At 37.6% G+C, this 18159-nt stretch overlaps 1 pseudogene; it reads right to left on the reverse strand.

Annotated features, from left to right (window-relative positions):
* Positions 1–18159, reverse strand: part of LOC129669898 (40S ribosomal protein S6-like) — a 79391-nt pseudogene that overhangs the window by 31227 nt on the left and 30005 nt on the right.

An 18159-nucleotide genomic window follows, 5' to 3' on the forward strand; every position in this document is an offset into this window, starting at 1 on the left:
ACTGCTATTCCAACCAAGGACTATGTATGGAGATAACCTAAGACCCCTGCACAGATGTAGCCCATGGCAGTTCAGTATTCAAGTGGGTTCCATTGTAATAGGAACAGGGACTATCTCTTACATGAACTGATTGTCCTGCTCTTTAATTACCTCCCCCTGAAGGGGAAGCAGCATTACCAGGCCACAGAAGAAGACAACGCAGCCACTCCTGATGAGACCTAATTGACTAGGATCAGAAGGAAGGAAAAGAAGTCCTCCCCTATCAGTGGACTTGGAGAGGGGCATGCATGCAGAGGGTGGAGGAAGGGAGGGATTGGGATGGAAGGAGGAAGAGAACCACAGGGGGGATACAAAGTGAATAAAGTGTAATTAATAAAGAAAAAAATGAAGTCTAAATAGAGTTTGGCTATAAAGGCATAACTGCTCATTCTATATAAAAAAGGGGACAGGATAAATAGCTACAACATATATAAAGCCTCGGCCTAAACCTCTAAACAGGTACAAGATGCCTAGGGTATGCTTAAATTCTAAATTAAAAAGGAGTTTATATAAAGTTTACCTAAAACATGCCTTTTCTATTGCTCAAGGCAACCAGCTTGTCTCTCTAATGGGAAGCCTTCTTTCGGAGATAGGTAACAGCTTGGCCTAATACAACAGGTGCCCAAGAGCTCCCCAAAAGATATTTTGATCTATCCAACCTTGTTTTGATTTCAACATGATAATGATTGTATGTTCAATAATAATGGTAACTTATATTGCTGATTCCTTTACATGGGAACAACTCTGAAACTGACTGAGACATAAAAATATGTCTCCAGCCAAAACTTCACAATATATGGCCAATAAATCATTGGCTATAATATCCTCAAAAATTTATTATGCCAGTCTTTTAATTGGCATAGATAAAATTGGCTTACAATTTAATTTCATCCTGCACATCTCATACATTTATAATTTTATAATTCTATAATGCTTGTGAGAAATTATGTTTGCAGAACAAAAGGACCAGATACTGGAGATGCTGGATCAAAGCTGACAGAATCCTCCTTCCATCATGCTGAGACATTGACACACCTGTTACAGCATCTTGCATGTTCCACCATTCTGCTTGTTCCTGCCTCAACTGCTTCAATTGCTGTTTCTCATCTAAGCCTGCTCCCAAGGGAGCTTTGAAGAAAGCTACTAATCTTAATTGGTCCAGCATTTTAAACTGTTCCAAACAGGACTTTTATTAAGCCTGAAATTTCTCAACATTCAAAGACTGGACCACAAATGTTATTGCTTGCATAATTTACCAAGTTTTCCCAATTTTCTTTGGCCCCCTAACAGGATTTCTGAGTGTCCAAAATGTCAGCTAGAAGAAATCCACGAGAACGATGTCCAATTTTTCTTAAAGGGGGTTGAGTATGTTTTTGGTTGTTTTCTATGGCTATGAATTTTTATTATCATTGGAAGATGTTTATAAATTATTAATGGTCGTATTCAGAGTGAAACAAGGTTATACTCAGGGATTTCTCACTTTTCCCTTTTCTTTTTTCTATCTTTCTTTCTTAGATAAGGAGAAAAGGGATTAAAAATAAAGAAAGGAGTACACAGAGATATCTTATAGAAATAAGACAAAAGGTAGATTATTGAATCTACTCAACTTAGGGTTTTATTTGTTATTCTCAAATAAGGTTAATTTTAACTCTGGTATAGGATTTTGCATATTGATGAAGAAATAAGTCTATTTTTGATACATTTGAATAAGCTCTAGTATATTGATACAATTTCAAGGTTACTTCCAGTACTTTTAAACTGCTATTAAAAACTGGTTAGGGCATTAGGTAATGCAAGTTAATTGTTACTTAATCAACTCATAGTCATGTCAGACACTTGTCTAATTTATCACAGGAGTATACATCCTAGGTTTAACAGATAGATATGATTTTGTAGACAGATTATATAAAGTTAGGTAGTCTTCAAAAACTTCAGAGACCTACAGAATGGGCATTTAAAAATGTCTTTATTATTTTAAAGATTCTTTGACAGTGAGACAGATAATCTCCTGGCAGCACTGTGCCTACCTCAAAGAAGAAGATGAGCATCGAAGAACCTCCATATGGAGATGACTTCAAATGCAGCAAACAAGCCACTCGGATAAAGAAAATACTCTCGCTTCACGACAAATTCTGCCAAAACTGGGCAAGCTTAAATGCAGGACAAGTAGACTGCCGAACTCTGCCAAGACAGGATAAGCAAGTCCTAAATATTTCCTGCTTCACATATATGTCTGTCAAATATTCTGAGCTAGAAGGCTGAATATGATGCTCCCATGTTATAGAGAGTTTTGGGTGACTGTTCAGGCAGCAAACTGTCTCTGTCAAATTTTTATTTTTTAGAAGCTGCTAACATCCACTTCCTATTTATTCTAATAACTAGTTTAATTCCTTCTCAAGTCTCTGATGGGGTTGAAAACCAAAAAGTTATAGTGCCACAATTAAACTTAAGTTATTTAGAAGTTAAGAAATGCTTTCATATATGTAATACCAATAAGGATAAAAGTTAATTTAGGTATAGAACTCTAAACTTTTCAAGATAGCTAGGATAATCAGATACTTTCTCCTAAATATACATGGACTGCTAAATATACATGGACTAGACATTGCACATGTAGATTTTACCTAACAGTTTTCATAATTTTATAGTTATTGTTGTATTGAAAGAAAAGAAGCCTTTTATTTGACTTAAAGGGAGAAATGTTGGTATAATGTTCTTGAGGAATGTATACAATTTACCCTTCTTTATTCAAATGCTGATTTTTCTCCCCTACTATCTGGTTGCAATCCGGACATTGCATTGTGATACTTATTCTAAGCATCACCTGCCTCAAGTTTGTGTAAACATGCCACCATTTGTTCTCTAAATTGTCAATTAAAACAATCAGCCACAATGTTGTGCAATGGAGAGGATAGGGTGAGACATCCTGGTTCTAAGTGGAAGGAGAGGAAGGAGTAGGAGGGAGAAGAGGAAAGAGGGGAAAAGGAGAAACTGGAGGAGAGGTCTTGGAATGATGTGGAGAAATGAACCAGACCCATGATATCACTTAAAAGCAAGTATAATGGGTGAATCTGAACGGTAGGAACTATGCGGTCTTGGAGGTTTAGGATGGAGTAACTATTGCCCAGCATTGTGTTCTAGGTTAACTAAATAAATCCTAGTCTCTGTGTGGTGATTTGGTTATACAGCTGTTTAGGATTAACCACTGCTTTACTAAAATATATATCAATAGTAAACATCAATAACTGAATACAACATTTAGGTCACTTTAGGTAATTAAATATGACCATTAGCCAAAATTATTTTCATGAGTTTTTACATGTGTGTGTATGTATGTATGTATTTAGTGTACTGTGTGTGTTCAAATGCCTGTGAAAGTTGATTCTCTCTTTTTACTGTGTGGGTCCTGGATATCAAACTTAGGTTGTCAAGTCTGGTGACAAATGCCTTCACCTGCTTAGCCATCTTTCCAGCCTTTTTTGTTGTTTTGTTTGTCTTTACATTTATTTCTTAAAATAATTTCAATTGTTTCCATGTTTAAAATTCAGTTTTGAAGCTTTACCATCAGTGTAGAGAATCTAAGCTTTTGGAAATCCCTCATTTATGTCTAATATATATGAAGATACTTTATTTTTAATTTGTATGTGAACGTTTGCATATGGCATGCCTGTGATGGTCAAAAGATGGTGTCAGCTCTTCTGGAGCAGGAATTACAGAGGGTTGTCTGCAGGAGTAGAAAGTTCTCTTAGCCACTGAATAATTTCTCTAGCCCCAGGAACTGTGTTCTTATAAAGAAAAAGAAGTTAGCTGGGTATGGGGATACCATATGCTTCTAAAAGCAGCACTCAAGATGCTGAGGAAGGAGGATTTGAGATTGAGGACAGGTTTAACTACATAAGAAGCTCCTGTCTTTAAAAAAAAAAAAACTATCGATTTCATTAACTTCAGAGTAAAATTGACATGCTTTTTATTGTAAGTATAGAAAATAAACTACTGTATCATACTTGTAACCTTGTCACTAAAATGTCTCAGGCTTTAATTATTATATAGCAAACTTTTGAAATACTTTTATAATTAACATAATGCTTAAAAAATATTGAGAGTCCCCACTTCTGGAATTTGGGACTTAAATTACTAATTAAAATTACCTATATTATTTTACTATGAAATTTTAATATTTTACTGTTTTTCAGTGTAATTAGATTCCTATGTAATCATGGATATATTTGTTCACTTAGACACATTGGTATCCAGACTGTGGCAAAGAAATCATTATGATCACCTGCTTTAAATAACCAGCCATGATTCACCAGTTGTTGAATTTTTAAAGACTATTGATTTCTAGCAGTAATGACTACTTTAGTCATTATTCTTTGAATGTTCACAATAGTGGTTTGGCTTCTATTGAATCAGAGAGAGAAAAAATTCCATTGAAAGTGTTTTGTAGAAACAGGAGTCCCTAGGGACAGACATATCAATACTCTATTGCTTTTACTACTGTCATTTTGCAGATTTCATTTGCCCACAATTAAAGAACAAAGGACAAAATTTCCAAGTTGAATACAGGAATTGTTTGCTTATAAATACTTCTAGGTTTTACAAAAAGCAGCAAGCAGCCTTTTCAACATTTTGATCTAAATTTTTTTTTTCTCATGAATTATATTTGGGTTACATAGTTACCACTTCAAGAGAGTATACAGTATCCACTTCAAGAAAGTGTTCCTGTAGAAACACTTCCACTTCAGATTTTTATTAACAACTTAGACTTACATTTCAGTGTAGGAAACCAGAATATTCCAACCCTCAATGACTGCAAAAGACTAATATGGCATCCCAAATTATGGTCTTTGACATAATGATTATTTTGAGCTCAATTTCTGGGAATAGGATCTGTTTTCAGATAGTGTTTCTCTATAAGCTAAGACCAGTCAGCTAAGACTGACTGTTCAACCAAGGCTTGCTTTGAACTTATTATATTCTTGCTGCAACCTCTCACCTACTATGAATCACAGACGGTTCCATTGTGCATAGCTTTTAGAATGATTAATTTCAGAAGAGACTATTACAGGAGAAACTCAGAAAATAGTTTACCATTTGTAGGAGAAATCACAAATACATGGAATGGCAATACTTGTGATCTTTCTCTGTGTGTGGCTCTCTCTGTCTCCATTTCCTGGTCTCTTTCTCTCTCTCATAAAGAAGACAACCAAATTGCTGGATACTGTGATCAATAATGAAGACAACAACTTAAAAATATATAACAAAACTTACTCTTGTTTACCATGCTTGTCCCTAGCATCTCTTCATAATTGGTATCCCCTGACTTCTCTTTCTATTTCAGAGAATAATGTTATGTAAACTTGAATAAAAAGGTTTGAGAATTGCTCATTTTAATTGGATATGTATCTTCTACATATGAATTGAAGTTTTCGTTAAAAAGCCAAACCAGGTCAGTGTCCAAGTGGGTTACCTAGTAATGGGAAGAGGGATTGCCTCTGACATAATCTGATTGGCCTGCTCTTTGATCACCTCCCCCTGAGTGGGGGAGCAGCCCTACCAGGCCATAGAAGAGGACAATGAAGCCACTTTTGATGAGAACTGATAGACTAAGATCAGAAAGGAGAGGAGAACCTCCCCTATCAGTGGACTTGGGGAGGGGCATGCATGCAGAAAGTAGAGGGAGGGTGGGATCGGGAGGGGAAGAGGGAGGGGCTTATGGGGGGATACAAAATGAATAAAGTGTAATTAATAAAAGAAGAAAAAAAAAAGCCAAACCTGTGTCAAAGGTTCTACAAAACTTGTTGATTGGCTAGAACTTCCATGATTGTTGAGCAGCACAATATTGCAGGTCTAGAGCCAAAACATGGGTTCTTTAGCCTGTTTACTGGACAACTATTCATTTTCCACTTCTGTGCACAACACAATGTCCATCCTTGTGACTGATACTATTAGGTAAATCCTTTTGGAATGTGCTAATAGACCACTAACTCCTACCAGCCTAAAGGATAAGAACCCTGTAAGATAGAAGCTGAGGTCTATAGGAGAGATAGCTCAATATTGCTGTAACATTTTACCTGATATTCTCACCCATGTGTTTAAAATATGCATTGATTTATGACTTTCTTTTGTTCAATGCCTGTGAAACTTCAATAAACTATTATTATTTTAGAATAAACTATTTAAAGTCACATAAATCTGTGTTTCCTGGGCATAGACCCTCATATATGGCTTTAGAATAAACTCCTTTATTATTTTTTGAGGTGAGAGTTGGGCTGATACATGAACAGTTGTATACATGAGGTATTATTTGCTTATCTTTTCCTGTTAATGTCTCTGGGATTTTTTAAAAATGTCCTAGTAGTATCTGTATCTAAGTTAATTTTTTTATGACAATGTTTATCTCCTGGTTAGGTTCTTTACCTTCAGCATATGTTCTATGGTCCAGCAATAGAAGCACGATACTTTATAATGCTATCTTTCTATTTTTGCTGTTCCCTGGTCTTCTTTCTCTCTACACATAAAATTTTACTTGGGTAATTCCTATTCAGTTTTCTATACTCAATTAAAAATAATATTTTTATGAATCTGGTTTTATTAGTAAATATTGTAAATTCCACTTATTGCAAGTGTCTGCCTTTCTAAGCAATACATTTTCTTTTTTTCTTCCATCCTCAAAAAATATTTAAGGTTTTCCACCACCTCCCATTTTTTTTTTGTATTCTCTGTTTTTCTTGTTACTTTCTTGCCTGTTCCAACTGTATTTCTCTTAATGCTTGCCATTGGCCATGTTAGGACATTTTGATGGAATCCTGTCATGTTGTTTACAGAAAGGTCCTTAAAACACAACCCTTGTGTTCATCAAATCATCTCAAGATTGTTTGCCAGGAGTATCTAGAGAAGATTTAGCTTGAATCAGCAGTTCCAAAATTGCCTCAGAGAAGAAGATATATTCAATAAGATTATTCCCTTGCTTCAAGGAGAACAGCAGATGCAATAATCCTAATTCATTTAAGATATCAGCTTCCTGGCACATCAAGTCAGAGATAGCAAATCCCCAGGCTTCTAATTTTTCTTAACTTGCTTTCTATCTCTCTTACACTTCTGTTTTCTCTCCTTTCCTCTGTGGGACAAATAACTAAGTGAACTGTAAAATGTCACTATGGACTTTAAAATTTTAAACATTAACAGATACTCAGGCAAATTGGTCACAAAAAGAATTTTACTTCAGAGATTTTCCAGGTATGTGTATATTTACTTGCATTCACAACTATCTCTTCTGGCTTATATGATAACATGTGGTTTGCCAAGTGAGTGCCCTTTTTAAATTTTAAGAGATCTTCTTGTATTCTTCCTTTCCTTCTTGTTCTCTTCCTTCCTTCCCCTTCTTTCTCCTTCTCCATTTCATTCTCCTCCTTTTCATTCTCCTTCTCCTCCTCTCCTCCTTTTTTCTTATTCTCCTCTTTCTCCTCTGTTGTTGAATATTAATATTTATTGTTGAATTATCTTTTAGTCAAGTAGTGGTTATTCCTAAACCAGCTGCATACCCAAATCACCACACAGAGACTGGGATTTATTTAATTAACCCAGAGCACAATGATGGGCAATAGTTATTCCATCCTAAATCTCCAAGCCCGCATAATCTTCTACCATTCAGATTTCACCCTTTATACTTGCTTTTAGTTATATCTTAGGTCTGGTTCATCTCTCTTAGTGATTCAAAGTCCTCTCCTACTGATCCCTCTCTCCTACTCCTTCCACTCTCTTCCTTCTCCTCCTATCCAGACTAGGATGTCCCACCCTATTCTCTCCATTGTACAGCACTAGCTGGTTGTTTAATTGACAATTACAGAGAACGAATGGTGGCATGTTCACACAAACCTGAGACAGGTGATGCTTAGAATATCACAATGCAATATTTTGATTGAAATCAGGTAGTGGGGTAGAGAAATCAGCATTTGAATGAACAAGGGTAAATTGTATACATTCTAAAAGAACATTATACCAACACTCGTCCTCCTCCTTTTTCATTGATTAAGAATTTTGATACATACGGAATCTTGATATATTACCCAGGTTGTCTTTGAACTTATAATGGTTGTGCCTCAGTCCCTTCTGTGAAATCACAGGTGAATAGCACCATACTAGGTTCATCTTCATATTCCTGCTCTGCAATAGAAGAACTTTATATTGCATTTAGGGAAAGATTTTATTTCCTCAATCCTTTACTTTTTTTTTTTTTTTTTTTTTTTTTACCAATTTGTGATTACTGTATTGTTGATATTTTGGTAAAACCCTTTCCAAATAGTGACTTTCTGTTTCAGAAGACCCTTCCACCTTTTTTTTTTTACCACTCCTTTCATGTCTCCCTAAGCAATTATTAAAAAAAAATTGTATAAATTTTATACCTCTTTACATAAAAATAAGTAATATCACACACGCATTTCAGTGCTTAGTATGCAAGCCTGGACCTCAGGCAAGTGCTTTAACACTGAAACACCCATATTTCTCCATTTCTTAAAGATCAATTTTTTGACAACTTCCCTTTTGTTGCATTTTTTTTTCTGTCTCGATTTTGTATAAGGACTTTACTTAAGTATAATTGACACAGAACAAACTGCATTTTCAAACTTCAATATAATTTGATATGTTAAAGCATATGTATGTGTAGCTGGAACCTCAACCATATTTAAGAAACTGAGCTTATTTGTTCTGAATGTGGTGGTATGTGCCTACAATACCAGAACTGGGAAAGCAGAGCTGGAGGATTATGAGTTCAAGGCCAGCCTAGGTTAACTAGTTAGAGTCTGTCTCACAGCACAGCAAAATAAATCAAAGACACAAGAAAAATAACAGGAAAAAGAAAGAAAGAGAACATACTAACCCCTTTAGTTTCTTTGAGCTCCTTTCTTATTCCCTTCTCCCATCAAACCTGTGCATTTAACTGGAAAATATCCACTGAACTTTCTGTTGTATTTGTTTGAATTTTATAAAATTTTCTACACAAAATAATCAAACGGAACTTTTTGTTATCTGATTTTTTTCTTCGGCATGATTATTTTGAAGCAAAATAATTGTTATATATTAATCATTAACCTTTTATTCCTAATAGTAAATATTTGTAAATACTGACAACTTTGGATATCCTGTAATTTGTTTATCCATTTGCCTCCTTATGGACATTTGTCCAACTTGAGTTTCTATTATTACAAGTGGAGTTACTGTGAATATCTGTATAAAGTCTTTCTATAGGTATATGATTTCATTTTACTTGGGAAAATACCTACAAATGGAGTAGTTACTTCATACAGCAGATACTTGTTTAGAAGGAAAGAATTTCTCAACTCTCATAACAGTCAATTGGAGGAAATGCATAATAAAAGGCAGATTTACAACAAAAATTTGTGTTATATGTACAGTGCACATCACATGGGAGAACTTCAATGCAAAGTAATTATATATATTGCATGTGTGTATGTTTGCAAGAGGGGCTGGGTATTTGTGAAGAAATGATAGAGTTTTGGGCTTCTAAAAGTGAAGAACTAGTGGGAGGAAAATACATGGGAAGATCTTAATAAGACATGGTTTTGTTCTTGGGGTTTTGCTTCGTTGGTTGGTTGGTTGGTTTTGTGGGGGGTGGGGGTACACGTGTGTTTTCTTGTTGTTTTGTTGTTGGTGGTGGTGATTTGTTTGGTTTTGAATCAGGATCTTACTTTGTAGCACTGGATGGCCTGAAACCCAGTTTGCATCCCATGCTAGACTCAAACTTTTTGTAGTTCCCCTGGTCCTAAATGACTAGGATTGTAGGTTATAAATCACTGTATCTGGTGTGGAGTCCTGAGGATAAATCTTATTTTTAAGATTCCTTCAATATTGTGTGTGCTGACAAATAACAGTTACCAGTAAAACCTCTGTTCTTAAACAAAAAAAGAGGGAAGCTAGGGAGAGATCTTGCTCATTTTTGGTTCTTAATTGCCTTTAGTTCAAGGATACATTTTATCAAAGAGACTGTCTTTGTTTGCTTTCTGTTTTGGTGATTAACAGCACCATTAAAAGCAACTTGGAGAGCAAAGTGTTTAGTTCAGCTTATAATTCTCAAGTTCACATTTCATCATTGAGGGAAGTTAGGACAGGAACTCAAACAGGACAGGAGTCTTGAGGCAGGAAGTGAAGAAGTGGTCATGGGGGAATGCTGCTTACTGACTTGCTCCTCATGGTTTGCTCAGCCTTAGTAATAACACCCAGGACCACCAGCCCAAGACTGGCACGGTTTACATTGAGGTGGGCCTTCCCACATCAATTCTACAGAAAATGCACCACAAGTTTGACCAGAGGCCAATCTGGTAGGGACACTTTCTCAATTCAGGTTCCTTTTCCAACAGATAACTGTACTTTGTGTCATGCTGACAAGAAAGCAAACACCATAAAGATGTATTTCCTGTTTAGTTTAATGCTTTAATAAACTGTCACACTATTTTCCAAAACTGCAGTATTATTTCACTTCCCACAAGCTGTCTATGAGAGTTCTGGTTTCTCCACAGGTGCTTATTCTATTTTATTGAATATCAACAATGTTAAGTATAGTGGTTTATACTTATAATCCCACAATTTGGTAGATACAGGCAGGAGGTTGAAGAGTGTAAGGTCATTCTTAGCTACAGAGAAAATTAAAGACCATCCTGGGCTACATGAGACATTACTTGCAAAAACTGTATGTTTAATTTCAATTGTCTTTAGAGATCAGGAACCCAGAGCTCTTGAGAAGGGATGTTAGTAGAAGGAGGATATAGTAGAACCCATGTCATATTAAATAAATTGGAGAATACTGGATGTTAATAGTATAAGCCTGGATGGGCAGGGAAATGTGGAATTGGAGGGGATAAAGTGGGCTAACCAAAACTAAAGATATATGAAAAAGCCTGTGGAAACACATTACTTTGAAAGCTAATTTAAAATACATTTTAAAAAAGGAATGTGTAGGAAAAAAAGAAAGTGACAAAAAAAGGAATTTGTGTACAAGTAACTTGCATAGATGTTCACTACTCTCAGAAATGATGGAATTTTAAAGGAAAACTGCAGTGGCAGAAACAGGATACATCCCTATGGTTATGTAAGACCCACAGGCCCTCTAAACGTCACAGGATATTGCCATTGTTCTTACTGTAACTACATAGTAAAACCTTATTGCTGAAGACACTGCATATTTAAATTGCAGAACATAGGTAAATCGATCCCAAATAGACAGGGAAAATTCCTCCATACTGATTAGATTCCATAGTGATGAAAATTGCAATATAACATGCTGGGGAGGACAGCTATCATTGTCCATAGATATCCAATACAGTGTGATCCATTATTGAATGCTTCGTGCTATAATACCAACCTGCCAAACAAGATGTACAACAGTAACATGGTGGTAACCAGCCATTTTCTGATTGGATTCAAGGTCTTCTCCTTAGGAGAAATTTCATGGTGTAAATATGGTCAAAATTCCCAAAGATTATTTTGCAATTGTCAGTGGTTAATGCACAGAAGAATAACTGGTCAAAGTGATAAGAAGATGTAACTTTGAGTGCTTAGTTCTAAATAGGACATGTATAACAACAGCCTCAATACCAGCTTAGGAACTATCACAAAAGAGGGAGTGGAAATAATGGAAGAGATAGAGGAGGAGGGCTTTGAAATTCAGTCTTCTGAACATGCCATAGCTATTGCAAACATGAACTCACAGCTGCTGTGGTTACCTACACAAGAGTTGCATATGATCAAGCCGATCAAACTTCCAGAATTGATGGGGAGCGGCTCACGAGGACTCACCTTTATGGGAGGAGCTATTGAGAGTTGGCAACTGCTTTGGGAGGAATAATCTGTTCTTAGGACAAAAAACTGTATTATTCTAATTAATGCTGCTTTATTTGAAATCTAGGTTCATATCACCCTGTTATTTTTAAAACATACCCCACTGGGAAGAAATAAGTTATTAGTGGACTGGAGTGATAGCTTTGTGGTTAAGATCACTGACTGCTATTCCGGAGATTCTGAGTTCACTTCCCAGAACCGACAGGGTGTTTCACAACCATGTGCAACTCCAGTGCCCTTTCAGACCTCTGTGGACACTAGGTACATACATGTGGCAGAGATATACATGTAAGCAAAATACCCCTACACATAATTTTTTTATGAATCAGCTTATACTTTTTATTAACATATCAGTAATACAACATAATTATCATTCACTAAGACAAGTTCATATTTGTATGCTAGGAGGTCATACATATTCAACATTTAAAATCAATATACAGACACATTCAGCAAAGTGGCTGGATACAAAATTAACTCAAAAAACTCAGTAGCCTTCCTGTATAAAAAGGACAAAAGGGCTGAGAAAGAAATTAGGGAAACAATACCCTTCACAATAGCCAAAAAGGACATAAAGTACCTTTGTGTGAAAATAACCAAGTAAGTCAAAGACTTGTATGAAAAAAAAAAATTTCCAGTCTCTGAAGAAAGAATTAGAAGAAGATATAAGAACATGGAAATATCTCCCATGCTCATGGCTTGGCAGGATTAACACAGTAAAAATGGCCATCTTACCAAAAGCAATCTCCAGATTCAATGTAATTCCCATCAAATTACCAACACAATTCTTTACAGACCTTGAAAGAAAAATTGTCACCTTCATATGGAACAACAAGAAACCCAGAATTGCTAAAACAATTCTCTATAGTAAGAGATCTTCAGGAGGTATCTCCATCCCTGATCTTAAGCTGTAGTATAGAGCAACAATACTAAAAACTGCATGGTACTGGCATAGAAACAGACTGGTGGATCAATGGAATCAAATAGAAGACCCTGACATAAATCCACACCCTTATGGACATCTGATTTTTGACAAAGATGCCAAATCCATTCAATGGGAAAAAGACAGCATCTTCAACAAATGGTGCTGGTCTAACTGGATGTCTACATGTAGAAAAATGCAAATAGCTCTATACTTATCACCCTGCACAGAACTAAAGTCCAAGTGGATCAAAGACCTCAACATAAAACTAGACACACTAAACCGTTTAGAAGAAAAAGTGAGGAATACCCTTGAAGTCTTTTGCACAAGAGACAACTTCCTGAACAAAACACCAACATCACAGGCTCTAAGAGCAAAAATTAATAAATGGGACATCATGAAACCGAAAAGCTTCTGTAAGCAAAGGACATTGTCCTCAGAACAAAACGACAGTCTACAGATTGGGAAAAGATCTTTACCAACCCTATATCTGACAGAGGGCTAATATCCAGTATATATAAAAAACTAAAAAAGTTAAACAGCAAAAAATCAAGTAATCCAATTAAAAAATGGGATACAGAGCTAAACAGAGAATTCTCTGCAGAGGAATATCGAATGGCAGAGAAACACTTAAAGAAATGCTCAGCCTCATTAGCCATTGGGGAATGCAAATCAAATTAACCCTAAGATTTCACCTTACACCTATCAGAATGGCTAAGATCAAAAACTCAAGAGACAACATATGCTGGAGAGGTTGTGGAGAAAGGGGAACCCTCTTCCACTACTGGTGGGACTGTAAACTTGTACAACGACTCTGGAAATGAATCTGGCACTTTCTCAGACAACTAGGAATAGTGCTTCCTCAAGATCCAGCTATACCACTCCTAGGCATATATCCAAAAGATTCTCAAGTACACAATAAGGTCATTTGCTCAACCATGTTTGTAGCAGCCTTATTTGTAATAGCCAGAAGCTGAAAACAGCCCAGATGCCTCTCAGTGGAGGAATGGATGCACAAATTGTGGTATATCTACACAATAGAATACTACTCAGCAATAAAAAACAAGGAAATTATGAAATTTGCAGGTAAATGGTGTGATCTGGAAAAGATCATCCTGAATGAGCTATCCCAGAAGCAGAAAGATGCACACGGTATATACTCACTCATATAGACATATAATATAGGATAAACCTACTAAAATCTGTACACATTAAGAAACTTATCAAGAGGGGGGACTCTTGTTAAAATGCTCAATTCCTACCCAGAAAGGCAAAGAGGCTGGACATCAGAAGAAGGAGAAAAGAGGGAACAAGTCAGGAGCCTGACACAGAGGACCTCTGAAAAGCTCTGCCCTGCAGACTATAAATGTAGATACTGAGACTTATGGGCAACTTTTGGGCAGAGTGCAGGGAATCTTAGGAAAGAAGTGGGAAACAGTAAGATCTGGAGAGGACAGGAACTCCATAAGGAGAGCAACAGAATCAAAAAATCTGAGCACAGGGGTCTTTCCTGAGACTGCTATTCCAACAAGGACTATGTATGGAGATAACCTAAGACCCCTGCACAGATGTAGCCCATGGCAGTTCAGTATCCAAGTGGGTCCCATTGTGATACGAACAGGGACTCTCTCTGACATGAACTGATTGGCCTGCTCTTTAATTGCCTTCCCCTGAGGGGGAAGCACCATTACCAGGCCACAGAAGAGGACAAGGCAGCCACTCCTGATGAGACCTAATTGACTAGGATCAGAAGGAAGGAAAAGAAGTCCTCCCCTATCAGTGGACTTGGGGAGGGGAATGCATACAGAGAGTGAAGGAAGGGAGGGATTGGGATAGGAGGAGGGAGGAAACCATGGGGGGGATACAAAGTGAGTAAAGTGTAATTAATAAAGAAAAAAATAAAAATAAAATAAAATCAATATACAGGTTTTTTTTTTTTCAGTTTTTACTAAAGGTTGGATTTAACACTGATCAAAAAGATTGACTCCTTGCATCTGGGTAACCAGTAGGATAGAGTGTTTCTTATTCCAACACTAACAAAAATAATAAAAAAGGTCACATGTTTCATTCACGTAGATCACAGCATAGATTGCCAAGGTTTAGCAACTAAACTCAATCCATAAAATTTTGGTACCTACACAAAAGCAATCTACTGACTGAGGTTTATTTCAATCTTATTTGTGACGTTCTCGAGTTATTAAAGATAGATCCTGACTGTAGGACATTTAAATAAAATAATGTGCAAACAGAACCAGAAAATTTGAACACAGGGGTCTTTCCAGACTCTTACTCCAAGCAAGTACCATGCATGGAGATAACCTAGAACCCCTGCACAGACGTAACCTATGGCAGTTCAGTGTCCAAGTGGGTTCCATAGTAATGGGAAGAGGGACTGCCTCTGACATAAAGTGATTGGTCTGCTCTTTGATCACCTCCTCCTGAGGGGAGAGAAGCCAAGCTACAGAAGATGAAAGTGCAGCCACTCCTGATGAGATTTGAAAGACTAAGATCAGAAGGAAGGAGAGGGGGACCTCCCCTACCAGTGGACTTGGGGAGGGGCATACATGAAGAAAGGGGGAGGAAGGTAGAATTAGGAGAGGAGGAGGGGAGTTTTATGGTGGGATACAAAGTGAATAAAGTGTAATTAATAAAAGTTAAAAAATGAAAAAAATAATGTGTAAGAATTGTAAAAGAAAAATTATTAATTTTTTGTTCTTGCTGATCAACTACACATAAAACTTTAAAATAAAGGAAAATACATAAGAATATAAAATAAAATTCAAGTACAAAATAGTGATGAAGCTCATAGTTTTGTATTTCTATGGCTATTTTTTAAAGAGAAGCATTTTTATTCCAGACACATAGCAAGGAGACAACTGATATATTTTTCTCCTTACTACTTTAATTTGAAATATAGCAAGGGAACAATATTAAAGTGTTTAAGATTTAACACATTTCTTCATAATCCATCATAATGCTTGTTCACGTACTGCTGCAGTGAGGGAAAATATTTTGTGAGACAAGAACTTTCCATGTAGCCACCAATGGCTTGATACTATTTAGAGACTGGGCTGAACTCAAATTTAAGGAGATTATACTACCTCTACCTTGAGTGCTGGCCTGTGAGCTGCCACACTATATGGGAACAGAATTTTGTGTGTATCAAACTCAACTCAATGGAGGCAATCAAACTGGAGAAGTATGTAATAGATGGAGTTACCTTTCAGTTATTTACTTCAGTTTTGTTTGTGTGTATGTGCATATGAGTCATTCTATTTTAATTTTAATTTCATTTTAATTTTTGATTAATTTTTAAAAAAATATTAATATTTTTATTAATGATACTTTATTAACTTTCTTTCAAAGCTGTACTCCCCTCTCTCACACCTTCTCAATCCCATTCTCCCTCCCTCACCTCCTCCAATGCCCTGACCCAAATCCACTGATAGGGGAGACGCTCCTCCCATTCGCTCTGAACCTATCCGATCAGGTCTCATCAGGACTCGCTGCATTGTCCTCCTCTGTGGCCTGGTAAGACTGCTCACCCTTCAGGGGAAAATGCTCAAAGAGCCAACCACTGAGTTCATTTCAGAGACAGGCCTTGTTCCCATTACTAGGGAACCCACTTGGAGACTCAGCTGCCATGGGCTACATCAGTGCAGAGGTTCTAGGTTATCTCCATGCATTGTCCTTGGTTGGAGTAACAGTCTCAGAGAAAGAAGCCTGTAGCCAGATTTTTTGGTTCTATTGGTCTCCTTGTGGAGATCCTATCCCCTCCAGGTCTTTCTATCTCCTCAGTCTTTCATAAGGTTCCCTGTACTCTGCCCAAAGTTTGGCTATCAGTCTCAGCACCTGCATTGATAACTTGCTGGGTAGAGTCTTTCAGACACCCTCTGTTGTAGGCTCCTGTCCTGTTCCCTGTTTTCTCCCTCTTCCGATGTCTGTCCCATTTACCTTTCTGAATGAAGATTGATCATCTTACCCAGTGCATTCCTTCTTGATTAGTTTCTTTAGGTGTACAGATTTTAGTATGCTTATATTATATGTATAATATCCACTTAAAGTGAGTATATGCCATGTGTGTCTTTCTGCTTCTGGGATACCTCACTCAGGATGATCTTTTCTAGATCCCACCATTTGCCCACAAATTTCATAATTTCCTTGTTTTTAATTGCTGAGTAGTATTCCCTTGCACAAATGTATAAATTTCTGTACTGAGTCCTCTGTTGAGGGACATCTGGGTTGTCTCTAAATTTCGCTATTAAGAATAAAGCTCAGGGATCCAAGATGGCCAATAGGATCCAGCGCCAATAGGACACCTTTTCTCACCGGCTATAGCAGGATCTGCACAGTGACCAGCAGATAGATCTCTGAGTACTAAAACACCAGCGATTGTGTTTCCCAGGTGAGAGGAAACCCCATGGTGTGGAATTCAATCAGCTTCAGATTACACAGCTAAACTGTGGAATAGTCCCCAGGTACTGCCAGGCACTTAGGTGCCAGCCCAGATCCACATGCCACCGGCTTGCTCTGATCACTGTCCCAGACTGAACTGTGGGCCCCACAACACCAGAGACTGGGATTTCCAGTCGAGAGAAAACCCCAATATGAAGGAAGTGATGGGGACCGACCTTAGGTCACCCAGACAATCCCTGGAAAAAGACCCGGATCAAGTGGGTGCCCAGGCGCCAGCCCAAAGTTGGGTGCTTAACCACCAGCACAGAGTCCTGCCTCTGTGCCAGACTCACCATTCCAGAGAGAACTGAGGGTCTTAGGGCACCAGAGACTGAGTTTCTCTGTCAGGTGTAAGTCCACAGTGAGGGGAAGAGCAGGTCTGACATTGGAGTACTGAGCCCACAACCCCCACCCTGTCCCCCACTCCAGCAAAAAAAAAGTTCTCAGGAAAAGTCTCCAGGTTGCTGCAAGCACCCAGGTGCCCAGGTACCTAGTTGTCCAGTCTCCAGCAAAGCAGAGCCACACACTTCTGTCTGATTGCTCTACTCACCATCCCAGATTGACTTGTTGACCCCCAAAACCTTAGGACACCCAACTCCAGAAAAGTTTCTGAGTTCCCACTGGACCTAAGTTCTGGCCTTCTGCTGCACACATGAGTGCAGTGCTCACCTGCCACTGAGTACGGCTAGGGTTCTGGGGCACATTGTTCCAACCTCACACCTACAAAAACCTGAGAGCCATTGGAACAGCCCTCAGATACTGCACCAAGGTGCAACCACTTATCTCTAGCTCAACTGATAAAACCATAGGACTCCTTGGTTCTTCAGGAAGGCTGGGCCCAGCAAGTACAGCTTAACAGCAACAGCAGCAGCTCACTAAATTCAGAG

This window comes from Psammomys obesus, unplaced genomic scaffold (genome assembly GCF_907164565.1).
Source record: "Psammomys obesus unplaced genomic scaffold, mPsaObe1.curated_primary_1811, whole genome shotgun sequence".
Taxonomy (NCBI): Eukaryota; Metazoa; Chordata; class Mammalia; order Rodentia; family Muridae; genus Psammomys; species Psammomys obesus.